Here is a 16850-nt window from a genome sequence, read left to right as displayed (position 1 = left end):
CAATCAATAAACCTGTGACAAGGTACTTGTTTTATTAATCACCAGCAAAGTGCAAATTAAAACCATTGCACATCCACCAAAATACCTAAAATGAACAAGACTAACAGTACAAAGTGTTGGCAAGAATGTGAAGCAAATTGAACTTTCATATACTGCTGGTAAAAGTGTTAATGTGTACTACAACTTTGAAAACCTGTTTGAAAATATCTACTGAAGGTGGACTTAAATCCTCCATTTTTCACTGTATAACCAAGGGAAGCTTACACATACAAGTCCCAAAAATCAAAAACAAAATATTCTTATCAGGACTCTCCATAATAGCTCGAAACTCAAAACAATTCAAATGTTCATCAATATTTGATAGATATATTATGAATATGTATATTATGCTATTTTTATATAATGGAATACTACACAACAATGAGGCTTCCAGGTGACTCACAGAGTACAGAATCGCCTGCGATGCAGAAGATGTAGGAGACATGGGTTCAATCCCTGGGTCAGGAAGATCCCCTGGAGGAGGGCATGGCAACCCACTCCATTATTCTTGCCTGGAGAATCCCATGGGCACAGGAGCCTGGTGGGCTACAGTCCATAAGGTTGCAAAGAGTTGGACACAACTGAGCACAGCACACCCACATACAATAATGAGGATGGACAGCCTGCAACACTATGACTGATTTTCACAAACATTAATGTTGAGTGAAAATCAGATTCAAAATGATACTTCTAACTGCAGTTTTACAAAGATCAGAAACAGGTAAAACTATGATGAAAGAAGTCAGAATAGTGGTTAGCTTTGGAGTGAGGAATAACTAATCGGGGGTACTAGGGGCTTCCTATGGTGTTGGTTATAATCTATTTCTTAATCTGAGTGGTGGTCATGTGGGTGTGTTCACTTTACATAAAATTATTTGGCTGAACCTTTCTGTAAATATAATACTTCAATAAAACATTTACTGAAAAAGAAGTTCCCTTCTAGGTTTACAGGTCTATGAAAATTTAGAATTTGAAACAAACAGAGGATGTAAACTTAATTAGTTGTTCTTCAAACAGTTCTTGAGGACTGTGTTGAAATGGTGACTGACATTACAAGCACTGGAAGAGAAAAAAAAGACACATGGGATTTGAATTTTTTTTTAATTAACAATATAAGTCAGAAATTTATTTTACTACTGTGACAAAGAAGAGCATTTATTGTTGACTTAACTAAGAAAATATATCCACTACTATGCTCTTTTTTTAAGTTTTATTTTATATTGAAGTTCATTTGATTTACAATTTTGTCTTAGTTTCAAGTATATCCACTACTATACTCTTTCTGCTTCTGAATAAGTAATTCTCCCTTTTTACATTTCTTTATTTCCAGAGTGTCTGGAAATAAATTCAATTTTCTAATGTTCCTAAGTTTCATGTTTTCATGGAACTTTATATGCATTACTTTTCTTTCCCCTTAACCAATAATTCTCACTTTTTGTTGTGAGAATTGTTGAGAGGCAAGGTTCAACCTCAGAGTAGCTAGTGTAAATTCTCAGGATACCAGGCTAGTGAAAATAGCAAACTACAGTTAAGTCTTTCTTGTAACTTATGAAAAATAGGTAAGTTTGGAGCAGCATTCCAAATACATTTCAAATACACTATCATTGAAACTTAAATTGTCGATAGGGGAAGCTGATCAATAATCTGCTGTCAAATCCTTATGACAAAATTGAAAGATTTTATTCCTTTCACTAATCAAGGCAAGATAACTAAAAAGGACCTACAGTATAGCACAGGGAACTCTACTCAACACTCTGTAATGACCTGCATGGGAAAAGAATCTAAAAAAGAGTGAATATATGTATATGTATAACAGATTCATTTTGCTGTATAGCAGAAATTAATACAACATTGTAGATCAACTATCTGTTGTTCTTGTTTAGTCGCTCAGTTATGTACAATAATGTACGCTAATTAAAATTTTTTAAAAATCAAGGCAGAAATAGGAGAGCAAATGTAAATTGCAGCTTTACCGGAAACCCTGATTTTACATTTTCCATGTTAGAACTTCCTGGATCCTTAGAAAGCTAATTCTAAAACAAGTCTATTTCATATCTCAGAGGGCACATATACCACAAAGAATTAGGTAGTACATTTCTACTTTTTAAAAAACTTCTGTATCCCAGGTTTCTGAGAGCCCCTAGGAGTACACTGCCTTTGGGCAACTATAGATTTGGTAAATAAACAACTCAGATTCTTCTCATAAGCACAGATAGCTAGAAGCAAAATTCTTCAGCCCTGAGTTGGAATCTCTCCAGGGAGAAATCAAAGTCTTCTGCCTTTCAGAAACTGTCAGTGACCTGAGGCAAAAAAGTTTAGAGCGTGTTTTCATCGGTACTGGGACCTGTGCTACAATTATACCCCTCTTACGCTCCTAACCTTTGCTTATCAAAAGGCTTCTGTTAACAAGAAGGGAACAGGTTGAAGCCCAAAGTCTTTGAAGTGGACACTCATCTTATCGGGAACTAATCTGTGACGTCAATATCGATAAGATGTAAAACCCAAAACTACCATGTTTCAGGCTAATTTGGCCAGTTTTCCTCCTTTGTCACCCAGCCGATGTAAAGAATATTATTGCCCATTAAGCATACATCTACGATGGCACAAATCAAGAAGAAACTATCTCTGCAATTGCACCCTGCACAGCATTTTGAAGGCCAGAGTGACATTTGACCAGGACCAGATGCCGTGATCTTTGTTTTTATAATGTTGAGTTTCAAGGCAGCTTTTTCACTCTCTTCTTTCACCCTCATCAAGAGGCTCTTTAGTTCCTTTTCACTTTCTACCATTAAACTGGTATATCTGTATATCTGAGGTTGTTGATATTTCTCCCCACAATCTTGATTCCAGCTTGTGATTCATCCAGCTCAGCATTTCGCATGATGCACTCTGCATGCTAACTGCTGCTAAGGCGCTTCAGTCGTGTCCGACTCTGTGCAACTCCATAGACGGCAGCCCACCAGGCTCCGCCCTCCCTGGGATTCTCCAGGCAAGAACACTGAAGGGTTGCCATTTCCTTCTCCAATGCATGAAAAGTGAAAAGTGAAAGTGAAGTCGCTCAGTCGTGTCGGACTCTATGCGACCCCATAGACAGCAGCCTACCAAGCTCCTCTGTCCATGGGATTTTCCAGGCAAGAGTACTGGAGTGGGTTGCCATTGCCTTCTCCATAGAAGTTAAATAAACAGGGTGGCAAGATAACAGCTTTGTGGTATTCCTTTCTCAATTTGGAACCAGCCCATTGTTCCATGTTCCATTCTAACTGTTGCATCTTGGCGGTCTGGTACTCCCATCTCTTTAAGGATTTTCCAAAAGTTGTTCTGATCCACACAATCAGGCTTTAGTGTAGTCGATGAGGCAGAAGTAGATGCTTTTCTAGAACATTATGTGGCATTCAGTTCAGTTCAGTCGCTCAGTCATGTCCGACTCTCTACAACCCCATGGACTGCAGCACGCCAGGCCTCCCTGTCCATCACCAACTCCCGGAGTTTACCCAAACTCATGTCCATTGAGTCGGTGATGCCATCCAACCATCTCATTCTCTGTCGTCCCCTTCTCCTTCTGTCTTCAATCTTTCCTAACAACAGGGTCTTTTCAAATGAGTCAGCTCTTTGCATCAGGTGGCCAAAGTATTGGAGTTTCAGCTTCAACATCAGTCCTTCCAATGAACACTCAGGACTGATTTGCTTTAGGATAGACTGGTTGGATCTCCTTGCAGTTCAAGGAACTCTCAAGAGTCTTCTCCAACATCACAATTCAAAAGCATCAATTCTTTGGCGCTCAGCTTTCTTTATAGTCCAACTCTCACATCCATACATGACTACTGGAAAAACCATAGCCTTGACTTGATGGACCTTTGTTGGCAAAGTAATGTTTCTGCTTTTTAAATGCTGTCTAGGTTGATCATAACTTGCCTTCCAAGGAGTAAGCGTCTTTTAATTTCATAGCTGCAATCACCCTCTGCAGTGATTTTGGAGCCTCCAAAAATAAAGTCTGACACTGTTTCTACTGTTTCCCCATCTATTTGCCATGAAGTGATAGGACCAGGTGTCATGTTCTTAGTTTTCTGAATGTTGAGCTTTAAGCCAACTTTTTTACTCTCCACTTTCACCTTCATCAAGAGGCTCTTTAGTTCTTCTTCACTTTCTGCCATAAGGGTGGTGTCATCTGCATATCTGAGACTATTGATATTTCTCCCGGCAATCTTGATTTCAGCTTGTGCTTCATTCAGCCTGGCATTTCTCATGATGTACTCTGCATACAAGTTAAATAAGCAGGGTGACAATATAAAGCCTTGATGTACTCCTTTTCCTATTTGGAACCAGTCTGTTGTTCCATGTACCATTCTAACTGTTGCTTCCTGACCTGCATACAGATTTTTCAAGAGGCAGATCAGGTAGTCTGGTGTTCCAATCTCTTTCAGAATTTTCCATGGTTTATTGTCATCCACACAGTCAAAGCCTTTGGCATTATGAATATGTATTTTTCAAATTGGGCTCACCTAACATTTTGTACTTGGTTACTCAGTCATGTCTGATTGTTTGCAGCCCCATTGATTGTAGCCTGCCAGGTTCCTCTGCCCATGGGATTCTCCAGGCACTGCCATTTCCTTCTCCAGAGGATCTTTCCAAGCCAGGGATTGAACTCATGTGTCCTGTGTCTCCTGCACTGGCAGGTGGATTCTTTACCCCTAGCACCACCTCGGAAGCCCCACCTAACATCCTAAAGTCAAAGTAATCAAAAGAGTAAGCATTTCTCAGAGACTATAATTTGTGTAACAAGTTAAAGTCCTGAGTACATTAAATATGGTATAAACATTCTAAGAAGTTCAAGTTCTATGTCAAACTTGAAGTCAAAGCACACAGAGGAGAAAGGAGTTCACAAGGATTAGCCATGAAACAAGGGATGGTGTCACTCTTCATTCTTCATCTGCTCTGGAATAGAAGTGAATCATTCCCATCTAAGGGACTTTTTCCACATCCCATATGCCTTTCCCACATTCCATTTGAATATGAAAATAGCATGTGAGTTTTCTGTGTTGCAACTGCCATATTTTACTGATTTTAAGACATATTTCCCCCATTTTTATTTCTCTGAAATTGGAATATATTTACAATTGCTGACATTTGTCAGCATTTTAAATTTCTTGGTGCTACATAAAATAATAATGCATCTTACAATTAACCCTGTGTGTGTGTGTGTGAATGTTTAGTCATGTCTGACTCTTTATGGCCCCATGGACTGCAGCCTGTCATGCTCCTCTGTGCATGGATTTTCCCTGGCAAGAATACTGGAGTCAGTTGCCATTCTTTTCTCCAGGGAATCTTCCCGACACAGGAATTGAACCCACATCTCCTGAGTCTCCTGCATTGGCAGGCAAATTCTTTACCACTGAGCCACCTGGAAAGCCCATAATTAACCCTGCCTTAGAATAAATCAAGTATTGTATATATAAATGAAATTACTTCCTCAAATGCCAGAGAATTCTTCCAGGGGCAGTTATTTCAATATTTTTCTTGACAGAACTTAGATTAAAGGAGATTTAAAGATATACTAGGCAAATTTGATGTATGAATCTTGTTTGTATGCTGATTTGAACAAACCAACCATAAAGGGCATTTTGGAGAAAATCAGAAACATTTGAGCACAAACTGGATACTAGATGATATTAAGAAATTACTGTTCACTTTTAAAATGTGCACTAATATTGTGATTTAAGAAAAAGGCTACTGGGACTTCCCTAGCAGTCCAGTGGTTAGGATTCTGCCTTCCAGTGCAAGAGGGACACAGGTTTGATCCCTGTTCAGGGAACTAAGTTCCCACATGTCTTGGGATGTGGCAAAAAAACAACAACAACAACAACAAAAAAAACAACAACTCCTTATCTTTGAGACATACACAGTGAAATATCATGGATGAAATGATATAATGTCTGAGATTTACTTAAAATAATCCAAGGAAGGGATGTAAGGGACATACAGGATGGTGATAAATGATTGGCCATATGTTGATAATGGCTGAAGTGGGAAGATGGGTTCATTATACTCTTCTCTCTTCTTCTGTGTACATTTTTAAATTCCCACAATGAAAAAAACTTTTTTAAATGTCCTAAATTCTGAGCGATTAGGTTTTGTTTTATCATATTAGTATTTCTACAGACACTCCGTGTGTGTGTGTTAGTCGCTCAGTAGTGTCCGACTCTCTGTGACCTCATGAACTGTAGCCCTCCAGGATCCTCTATCCATGGGATTCTTCTGGCAAAAATACTGGGGTGGGTTCCCATGCCCTTCTCCAGGGGATCTTCCTGAGCCAGGGATCAAGCCCGAGTCTCCTGCATTGCAGACAGATTTTTTACCATCTGAGCCACCAGGTAAGCCCCACAAAGACACTCCTTATATCCATTAAATTATTTTAAAAAATAGATTTCAATTCTCTTCAGTGTTCCTCCAAATATTATGTAAGTAAATTTCCTCAACGAAATGTATTTACAACCTACATAGCATCTATTTATTGAATGCTTCTGTAAGCATTCCAAATATTTGCAAGTATTTAAAACTGTAAAACCCTGGAAACTCACTGGTGTTCCAGAGGTTAGGACTCGGTGCTTTCACTGCCAAGCGTTCAGGTTCGATTCCTGGTCAAGGAACAAAGATCCCAAAAGCCGTGTAGTCCAGCCAAAAAAGAAAGAAAGAAAGAAACTGCAAAACTCTAACAAGTACAACTTTCTCTCCATATAGTATACATTTTTAGAAAATAAATGCTAATGAAGCTGGGACAGTGTGGCATACTGAGAGAGACAGACAGTTAAAGTCAGGTCTAGCTCCACCACTTAAAAGATATGAATAAACAAAACAAAACAAAAAAAAAGGAGGAAAGACAGAAAAAAAAAAAAAAAAAGCTATGAGACTTGGAGTGAATTAACCAAATCTATCTTTTATTAAATTAGGATAATATTAACTGTTCTATCTGCTGTAGAGTGTTTGGAGATTCAAATAAATAGTAAATATAGCAGCCTCTTAATGGTTGAAAAAAATTTAAAGTGTGCTCTTTGTAGCAAGCCTTCAATAAAATGTACCATTAGATTAGAATCTGAGGTCGTGTCAACACAGCGGCTAGGAGAAAAAAAAAAATCAGTCATCTCCTGATTGTTCTGCTATGTGACACCAAACAGTCAGTTTGGCTGAGTTTCTCACTGGCTTATCCAAGCAAAGCAGATGTTGCAGTCCTGTTGTTGCAGTCCTCAAAAGTCAGCCCTTGGCCACACGTGAGGTCAAGCGCTGCCTGGGCACCGTGTGTTGGGCAGCTCCGCAAGGCTCCTGCTGACTCTGTGCTGATGAGGTGAAAGGAAGGGAAGTGGGTGAATAGCTTCAGCATAAAGCTGATCAGGTTTCATAGGACCCTGTTTGAGACCTTAAAAGACAATCTACCTGAACTTGCACACACAGCAAGCAAGAGAAGCCCCTGCTTTGCCTGGGCCCTTCATATGTGTGGGTATAGTTCCAGATAGTTCTAAAACTTAGAGACTTTCTGAAATATCTGTCCTCAAAGTCTCTTTCATTTGTTCTGTGTTTCTTTTATCCCTGTTGGTAATGTACTTAGCCCATTCTTGGCAGGAAGGCTTCCCTGGTGTGCGTTGGGGAGAACTGTCCAAGTATACATACAGAGAAAGTGAGAGAGTTGGAACTGAAAGATAAGGGTATATCAAGCCCCATAATATTTTGAATCCCTTAACGATGACAGTCATGTCTTTAATTTATTAAAATGCTTACATCATTTCTTCGTGAAACCTTCACTGTTTCAGAAACAAATCTTGGTCAATCTTTTCATTCTCCCTTAGAATTTATGTTCCACTGGAAATAAGGTAAGTTTTTCAGATAATTTTCTCTTTCAGCCTTGACAACTTTCTTATTACAACTTATTTGTACAGTCAATGCTGCCACTGTTAGGCTGTGTGATCTTGTACAAGTCAACCTCTCTGATCAGCTGCCTTAACTTAACAACCTCTCTGATCAAGTTAACAACCTCTCTGGTCAACTGCATTCCTAAAGTGTAAAATGAGTGGATTTGGTCTGCTGTTCTTTTTAGCTCTCTAATTTTCTAAACTTCTGTATTCTTTAGCACTTACCAGAATGCTTACAAAGGAGATGCTTTTATTGATAGCATTTTCATGCCTACTGAGGTTTAACCAACAAATAATTTCTCTTACAATTCTCTTTATTTGAAAATATTTCTAACGTGCACTGTAATCCTTTTAGAAATGCAAATGCCTAATCATTAATATAGTGATTATTAATGTAAATTAAATCTGACAGACTATTAAAAATATCATATATCAAATCCTACTAAAATTTATCCTGGAAATGCAAGGATGGTTTGATATTGATAAGCATATTAATATAATTCAGCAATGCAAGACTAAAAAATATATGAATATATTGATTGATGATAAAAAACAATTGATAAAATTTGTTTTTTCTTATTTCTAAATTAGCACTATAAAGAATCTTTATTGGGAATTCCTTGGTGGTCCAGTGTTTAGGAATCTTTTTTCCCAGATTCGAACCTGGACCAATCTGTGTTGGCCCATGTTCAGTTCTTGATTAGAGAGCTAAGATACCACAAGCCTCATGAAATTGCCAAAAAAAAAAAAAAGTAAAATGTTAAAAAAAAAGAATACTAATATTGTAAAAAAAATTTTTAAGCCATAGCCAGCTTCATACTTAATGAAACTCACAAACTCTCCATGTAGTCCACGGTCCTTGCACCTCCTAAAACTGTTAAAACTTTTTTTATAGATCTGTGCATTTTCCTAGTTAACTTTTATCAGAGACTCAAAGGGACAGAGCATACCAAAAATGCTTCAGAGGCATTACATTTATATCAAGAAAAGAATTCTAGCTATTATCAATATTATTTACCAAAATTCTGGGATTTCTGGCTAATGCCTTTAGGCAAGAAACAGAACCAAAAGGCATAACTATCAGAAATGAGAAAGATTAGATCACTGTTACTGGAGAACAATAAGATTGTATTAATTTTTTTGAATGCCAAACATAGAAGCATGCTCAAGTTATATTAGTTACAACAATTGATTATGAAGACACAGAAAGCCAAGAGGACAATCAGCCACACTGGGTGGGATGTGCTCAGGACAAAGGAATATAATCATCTGAGGACGAGTGTCCCTGCTCTTTACCCTGGAGCTCCACCATAAGGTGATTGATCTGTTTGTGCTATAATTAACTCACTGACAGAATCTATATATCTCTTCTTAGTAAACAAACTTGCTCTTTCCAAGTTCCTGCTCATCAGGCCAAACTGAAGTGTTTGTAAATCCTGATCCAAGGCAACCTTCCTTTTTTTTTTTTAACTTTTATGAAATCAATACATTAAAAATTTTTTTAATTTATTTTTTTTATGGCTGTACTGGGTCTTTGCTGCTGTGTTGGCTTTCCTGTAGTTACAGCCAGCAGGGGCTACTCTTAGTTGTGGTACACCGGCTTCCCATTGCAGTGGCTTCTCTTTTTGCAGACCATGGGCTCTAGGCCATGCGGGCTTCTGTAGTTGAGGCTCCCTGGCTCTAGAGCACAGGCTCTATAGTTGTGGCTTACAGACTTGGTTGCTCTGTGGCATGTGGAATCTTCCCAGCTCAGGGATAGAACCTGTTTCTCCTGCATTGGAAGGCAGAATCTCTACTACTGGGCCAGCAGGGAAGCCCTCAATACATTATTATTAGAGATCATTTAAAAGAACCGTCGAAATTGCCAATGAACCATACTTCCCTTTAATAGGAGAGAAATGTAAAGGAGAACTCTTCACCCTCACTGTTGTTCAGGGAAACCCACACTATTGTTCAGGATCCATAAAGCTGGAATAAATTTCTGGGATGTGCGGTAATACTGAACACAGCTATCTATTAACCAGATCTGTGTCTACTCATTATCTGTCAGTACTTCACTGGGAGAAACCAAACTAGCCATTAGCTCTGGTCTAGAAAGGGATAGCAATTCAACTGAAGTTAAACTTCATCCTTCATATCCAAACTGCTTTATTCATGAAACTGAAATATGACTATTCTGTGACTATGCATGCATAACAGATAACGTCATAGTACTTGAGGGTGACAATGGCATCCTAGAGCTTACTGTAAACTTCCCCCAAGGGGCAGAGGAAGGCTAGGCCTATGGAATGGGTCTGAACAGGCAGTAGGGGAAAGAAATAGTTGTGTTCTACTTGTGTCCTATGGAATCCTGCTCTTTAAACAAAATGGTTGCAGTAATTATGATCATAGCAAAAACAACCCTAAACATTTATTGAGGAGGTACTATTAACATGTGCCAGGTCAAGTTTAAGCACATGATTGTCCTTGTTAATTTAATCCTCACAACAACCCTAGGAGATATAACTGGATTTTGTAAAACCTGTTTCCAAAAAACGGAAACTGGGGCTTACAGAAATTAGGTAACTACTCATCATAACAGTTGCAAAGAGTCAGACACAACTGAGCGACTTGGCTTCACTTCACTTGACTCCATCATACCATGGCTAGCAAGTGGTAGATCTGGAGTCCATTTGATGCTAGCACACTCAGAAATGGACCCTGGCATGTCCCCTGCTTGTCACGAGCAATTCATGAGCCTCGTAGCAAGTCTGGAACTCTCTCATATGTTCATATGGTTCATAGATTCATATGTTCATAGGGAATGGTTTCAGGAGGCATGGACTTGCTCCAGAATTTCCAGAGTCATCCACATAGATTTCCAGCAGATTCTACACAGTATCCTGATCTACAGAGGCCTCTCAAAACTCGTGGGAACAGTGGGCAGCATTCCTGACTGAGTAGGGCTCTTTTGGGAAGAGGACAAAAATTCATGACAAACATTTGTGGTTTTATAGCAGCCTTACTTGAATGTAACTAGCTTTTGCTTTTGTTAAGAATGCCTTGGATCGTGTAATGAACTCAAGTCCAGTACTTGCCTGAGGGCCTGGTACTCCTTGCTCTATTGAGTTTGACTGGGATATAGGATCCAGTTTGTCAGGTTTGTATTTTTTCTTCTGATACAATCAAACAACCCTTTGCATTACCTGACAACTTTGTTCCTGTGGTTCCCATAATTGACATGCTTAGAGGATTACACGCTTAGAGGATTGGGCCTCTCTCATGGCCACTTTCCACCAAAATTTCATCACTGCATCTCCCTTGGTGACAGATTGGCTTCTGTCTCCTTATACTCATTATTGAGATCTCTGTCACACTTGGTCTCATCACAGTTGGTCTCCCATTGTAATCAGTAAGCTGACTTTTGTGTCAAGCTCTGGAGGTGACACATGAGATGATAAACAAAGATACACTGAATGTTAAGAGTTAAATCATGTTCAGAGTCTGAAAGATAAGAAACTACCTGAACACTGAATGATTTAAGTTGGGATACTCGAAATAATATGTGTCAAAATTTTCCCACTATAAGAATACTTGTACCTAACATCAGTACTTTTTTTTTCTGTATCTTAAGGAATATATATAAAATCTAGTTAAAAGGGGATATTGATAAATACATAAAATAAAATATTAATATATAAAAAGAGTATACTAAAATGTGTTATAAATAGTTGGTGAAAGATAGAAATAACTGGAAAAGAATTAAGACTTCTGAGATAATCTTAAATATGAATGTCTAGTGTAAGATAAAGGTTATAGTTCCATTTGGAAGGACAATAAATGGTGTTGAGACACTTGGCTAACCACGTGGGAAAAAAAATAAAGCTTGGATTCCTACCTCGCTCTTATTCAAAACCAAAATCCAGCTAGCTCAAAGATTTAAAGATGAAAAGTAAGATAGTACTAGAAGAAAACATGGAATGATTTTTTTCTATCCGATCTCAAAGTAAGGGTGGTTCTCTAAACCCACCAAAAGCCATAGAGAAAAAAGGGAATACATTTGACTACATAAATTAGCTCAGACGGTAAAGCGTCTACCTACAATGCGGAAGACCCGGGTTCAATCCCTGGGTTAGGAAGATCCTCTGGAGAAGAAAATGGCAACCCACTCCGGTACTCTTGCCTGGAGAATCCCATGGGTGGAGGAGTGTGGTAGGCTCCAGGCCACGGACAGTGCAAAGAGTCGGACTTGCTCACTCATGTGAAAAATTACCATGAGCAAAGTTGAAAAGGAAAACCAAACTTAGAAAAAATATTTGAAGTAGATATGATAAAAAAAAAAAAGCTAATTTTTAAGAGTTCGTAGAAAGGAAAGACAAAGAAATAAGTGAGGAAGGGAGAAAGGATGAGAAGGGCAGAAGAAGAAACCTATCCTTCAAGATGTGAAAAAGTTGTTCACAGAGAAAGACATACCTGTTGCTTAAACACAGAAAAATACACTCATCTTCACCTGGAGTTAAAGAAAAGCAAATTTTAAATCACTGAGATATTTTTTAACCCATCAGAGAAATGGGGAAGGAATCACTCTCAAACAGTGTGAGAATATAAATTGGACTAGCTCTATGGGAGATAATCTGTTAATGTTAAAAAAAAAAAAAAGTTTAAATGCAAACATACTTTGACCCAGCAACTTTAATTCTAGGAATTTCTGTTAAGAATCAAAAAGACTATACGTATGTATATTCATTACAATACTTTTAGTAACAAAATACTGGAAATAGCCCACAGGTCTGTAAATAAGGAGCTAGTGAAATCAGTCATGCTATGTTCATGCAGTCGAATTCTATGCACCTGTTTAAAAGACTGAGTTACAGCACCACGAACAGATGTAGAATTGTCTCCACGTTACATTGTTTTTTAAAAACTAGTTAATTTATACTTCTCTAGGTCTTCGTTGCTCTGTGCAGACCTTCTCACTTTGTGGCAAGCGGGGGCTACTCTCTGGTTGCAGTGAAGGGGATTTCCATTGTGGTGGCTTCTCTTGTTGTGGAGTACAGGCTCTGGGGCCCAAGCTTCAGTAGTTGTGCACAGGCTTAGTTGCCCCAAGGCATGTGGGATCTTCCTGAACCAGGGATTGAACCCATGTCCCCTGAATTGATAGGCAGATTCTTAACCACTGGACCACCACGGATGCCCTCCACATTATATTGTTAAGTAAAAAATACAATTTGTAAAAAATGTGTACAGTATGCTGCTGCTGCTGCTAAGTCGCTTTACTCATGTCCGACTCTGTGCAGCCTCATAGACAGCAGCCCACCGCCTCCCCCATCCCTGGGATTCTCCAGGCAAGAACACTGGAGTGGGTTGCCATTTCCTTCTCCAATGCATGAAAGTGAAAAGTGAAAGTGAAGCCACTCAGTCGTGTCCGATTCTTAGCGACCACGTGGACTGCAGACTACCAGGCTCCCCCTTCCCTGGGATTTTCCAGGCAAGAGTACTGCAGTGGGGTGCCATTGCCTTCTCCAGTGTACAGTATGGGGCTTATAATAAAAGAGAGGGCCATTCCTCCATATATATGCTTGTATTGCATATATGATTTGTAAGCAAAATTCTCAATACCATTTTGGAATTTAAAATGGTATAAGTCATCTAAAGAGAAAGAATACTTTGATCCTTTATGTAGTGGAAGAGAAATCAATCTGCTCATTAATAAATAGTGATTAAGGATGTTCTCAACTCATTATCTTATACCTGGTTCTTATACTGAAAGTTTCATTAAAAAAATTTTTTTTCAAATATAAACATGCCTCTTTATTTGTCCTTTATTGATGTCCTTTATTCTTTTTTTAAAAAAATGATAAAAATAAATACTTTAGGTTTTTGTTAAACAGTTAAGTTCCAGTTAATCATGGTTTATTACTTAAATTTTTTGAGTCATCAGAAGTATTGTGAGAACTTAGACAATGAACTTTTGGTGGCAAGAAGGGAAGGGGAGGGGAGGGAGTTTGGGATGGACATGTTCACACTGCTATATTTAAAATGGATAACCAACAAGGCCCTACTGTATTGCACAGGGAGCTCTGCTTAGTGTTAAGTGGCAGTCTGCACAGGAGGGGAGTTTGCAGGGAATGGATATACGGGTATATATTGCTGAGTCGCTCTGCTGTCCTCCTGAAGCTATCACAACTTTGTTTATTAACTGTACTCCAATATGAAATTAAAAATTAAAGACAAGGTGGAATTATACCAGTAGGTAAACAAAAAAATCTCCCAGGAGCCTCCGGGTCACCTTTGCTTTTTGCAGTTTCCCAGCAAGTTCAGGGAAGAGGATAAAAGACAGGGATCAGCACTCCAAAACTTTGTGTCAATATGCCAGGGAGAGATGTTAGGGAACAAGAGTCAATAATGCTGAGGCCGGTGGCCTTGATGACTAAAACCCCCTGTTTTAAAGTTTCTGCCAAGACAGCTTAAGTTAATAGAGGTATTGAGGAAGTAGAATGGCTCTCACTTCCCTGAGTAAGTGGTGCCCACATCAAATCTGGGCCATTTTCCTGGATTCTGTCTCAGAGCCTGTTGTGACTGGCAAATGGAAATGAGGAAAAAACCCATCTCTAGACATGTTCATTTGATAGTTATCATCACAATACATTTTAGTAGCAATCAATATAGGAAAATATTTAAGTGGGTTCTCTATCAGTCATAATTTTTCCATTTGCAGCTTTATAGCTTACAAAACTTTATAAGTAAACAATGAAATTATCTTGGGCGCAATTTTGACACCCAGGCAATATTTGGCAATGACTGGATTCATTTTTGTTGTCACAACCAGGAAGTTGAGCTGGTATCTTGTGGGTAGAATTGAGGGAGGCTGCTAAACATTTTACAATATACAGCACAGTCCCCACAACAAAGAATTGTCCTGTCTAAAATGTCCACTAGGGCACAAAAGTGGGGAAGCCCTGGTTCCTTTCACTTAGTGTAGTAAGTGGTGGGTCCCTGCTTTAACTCAGTTCAGTTCAGTTCAGTCGCTCAGTCATGTCCGACTCTTTGCGACCCCATGAATTGCAGCACGCCGGGCCTCCCTGTCCATCACCAACCCCCGGAGTTCACTCAAACTCACGTCCATCGAGTCAGTGATGCCATCCAGCCATCTCATCCTCTCTCATCCCCTTCTCCTCCTGCCCCCAATCCCTCCCAGCATCAGAGTCTTTTCCAATGAGTCAACTCTTCGCATGAGGTGGCCAAAGTATTGGAGTTTCAGCTTTAGCATCATTCCTTCCAAAGAACATGCAGGACTGATCTTTAGAATGGACTAGTTGGATCTTCTTGCAGCTCAAGGGACTCTTAAGAGTCTTCTCCAACACCACAGTTCAAAAGTATCAATTCTTTGGTGCTCAGCTTTCTTCACAGTCCAACTCTCACATCCATACATGACTACTGGAAAAACCATAGCCTTGACTAGATGGACCTTTGTTGGCAAAGTCATGTCTCTGCTTTTGAATATGCTATCTAGGTTGGTTATAACTTTGTTCCAAGGAGTAAGCGTCTTTTAATTTCATGGCTGCAGTCACCATCTGCAGTGAATTTGGAGCCCCCAAAAATAAAGTCTGGCACTGTTTCCACTGTTTCCCCATCTATTTCCCATGAAGTGATGGGACCAGATGCCATGATCTTTGTTTTCTGAATGTTGAGCTTTAAGCCAACTTTGTTACTCTCTTCTTTCACTTTCATCAAGAGGCTTTTGAGTTCCTCTTCACTTTCTACCATAAGGGTGGTGTCATCTGCATATCTGAGGTTATTGATATTTCTCCTGGCAATCTTGATTCCAGCTTGTGCTTCTTACAGCCCAGCATTTCTCATGATGTACTCTGCATATTGTTTATAAATTTAATGCACTTTTAGAAACTATAAGATTTTTTTTTAATGTGGACCATCTTTAAAGTCTTTATTGATTTTATTATAATATTGCTTCTGTTTTACGTTTTGGGGTTTTTGGCTGTGAGGTATATGCGATCTTAGCTCCCTGACCAGGGATCGAACCAGGGATGTCCTGCAGCTAGCTTTTAAAGTTACATCTTCTTGGCACTTCCCTGGTGGTCCAATGGTTAAGACTCTGCCTTGTAATGCAGGGGACACCAGTTCGATCCCTAGTCCAGGAGGATCGCACATGCCACGGAGCAACTAAGCCCATGTGCCACAACTACTGAGCCTGCGCTCTAGAGCCCTCAAGCCACAACTACTAAACCCGTGTTCCCAAAGCCTGCACTCTGCAACAAGAGAAGCCACTGCAACAAGAAGCCTGCACACCACAACTAGAGAGCAGCCCCTTCTCACAACTCGAGAATATTCCTCACACAGCGTCAAAGACCCCACACAGCATCAAAGACCCAACGCAGCCAGAAAAAAATAATAAAGTACATCTTCTTAGTATTTTCTCTCTCCTGTTTTTTCTCTCTCTTTCTTTGTCCCACACTTTCAGACTGAGCTACATACTCTTCTGAGATGCTCCCCAAATATTCTATAACTCTGCTACCTTCTTTACAGCAGCTAATACCTACTAATCCTTTATGAATGTGTCAAGTTTGGGTTAAATGCCTTATACACACTGCTCTTTTTCTGTTGCACAGCAGTCCTCCAGGAGAGGTGTTATTTTCCCTCCTGACTCGAGAGTACACCTGTGCTTACAATACTCTGGACTTCCTTGTCACACCAGCCCGAGATCTGAGTTTCCCATCAGCCTCCCCTTGTCCAACGAGGTCTTACACAGCATCTCATGCAGAGCTCATGCAGAGTAAGAGAAATGACTGATGACTTGATGAATGGATTGAACCCAGGTGTCCTGCTTTACAGGCAGATTCTTCACCATCTGAGCCTCTAGGGAAGCCCCATTATATAGATACATACTGTCAAATTTGGAATCTTGCCATGTTTATA

The 16850-nt window shown here is 39.3% G+C and overlaps 1 long non-coding RNA gene across 2 annotated transcripts in view; it reads left to right on the top strand.

The window, feature by feature from the left end:
- LOC129627230 (uncharacterized) overlaps positions 1–16297 on the top strand; it is a 64406-nt gene extending 48109 nt beyond the window's left edge. For both annotated transcript variants that reach the window (XR_008702495.1, XR_008702494.1), the window contains one exon: positions 16046–16297. This is a non-coding gene — a long non-coding RNA (uncharacterized LOC129627230). The remainder of the gene's footprint in view (positions 1–16045) is intronic.
- Positions 16298–16850: the final 553 nt, after the last annotated feature.

This window comes from Bubalus kerabau, chromosome 14 (genome assembly GCF_029407905.1).
Source record: "Bubalus kerabau isolate K-KA32 ecotype Philippines breed swamp buffalo chromosome 14, PCC_UOA_SB_1v2, whole genome shotgun sequence".
Classification (NCBI taxonomy): Eukaryota; Metazoa; Chordata; class Mammalia; order Artiodactyla; family Bovidae; genus Bubalus; species Bubalus kerabau.
This window is presented reverse-complemented; position numbering and strand designations above follow the sequence as displayed.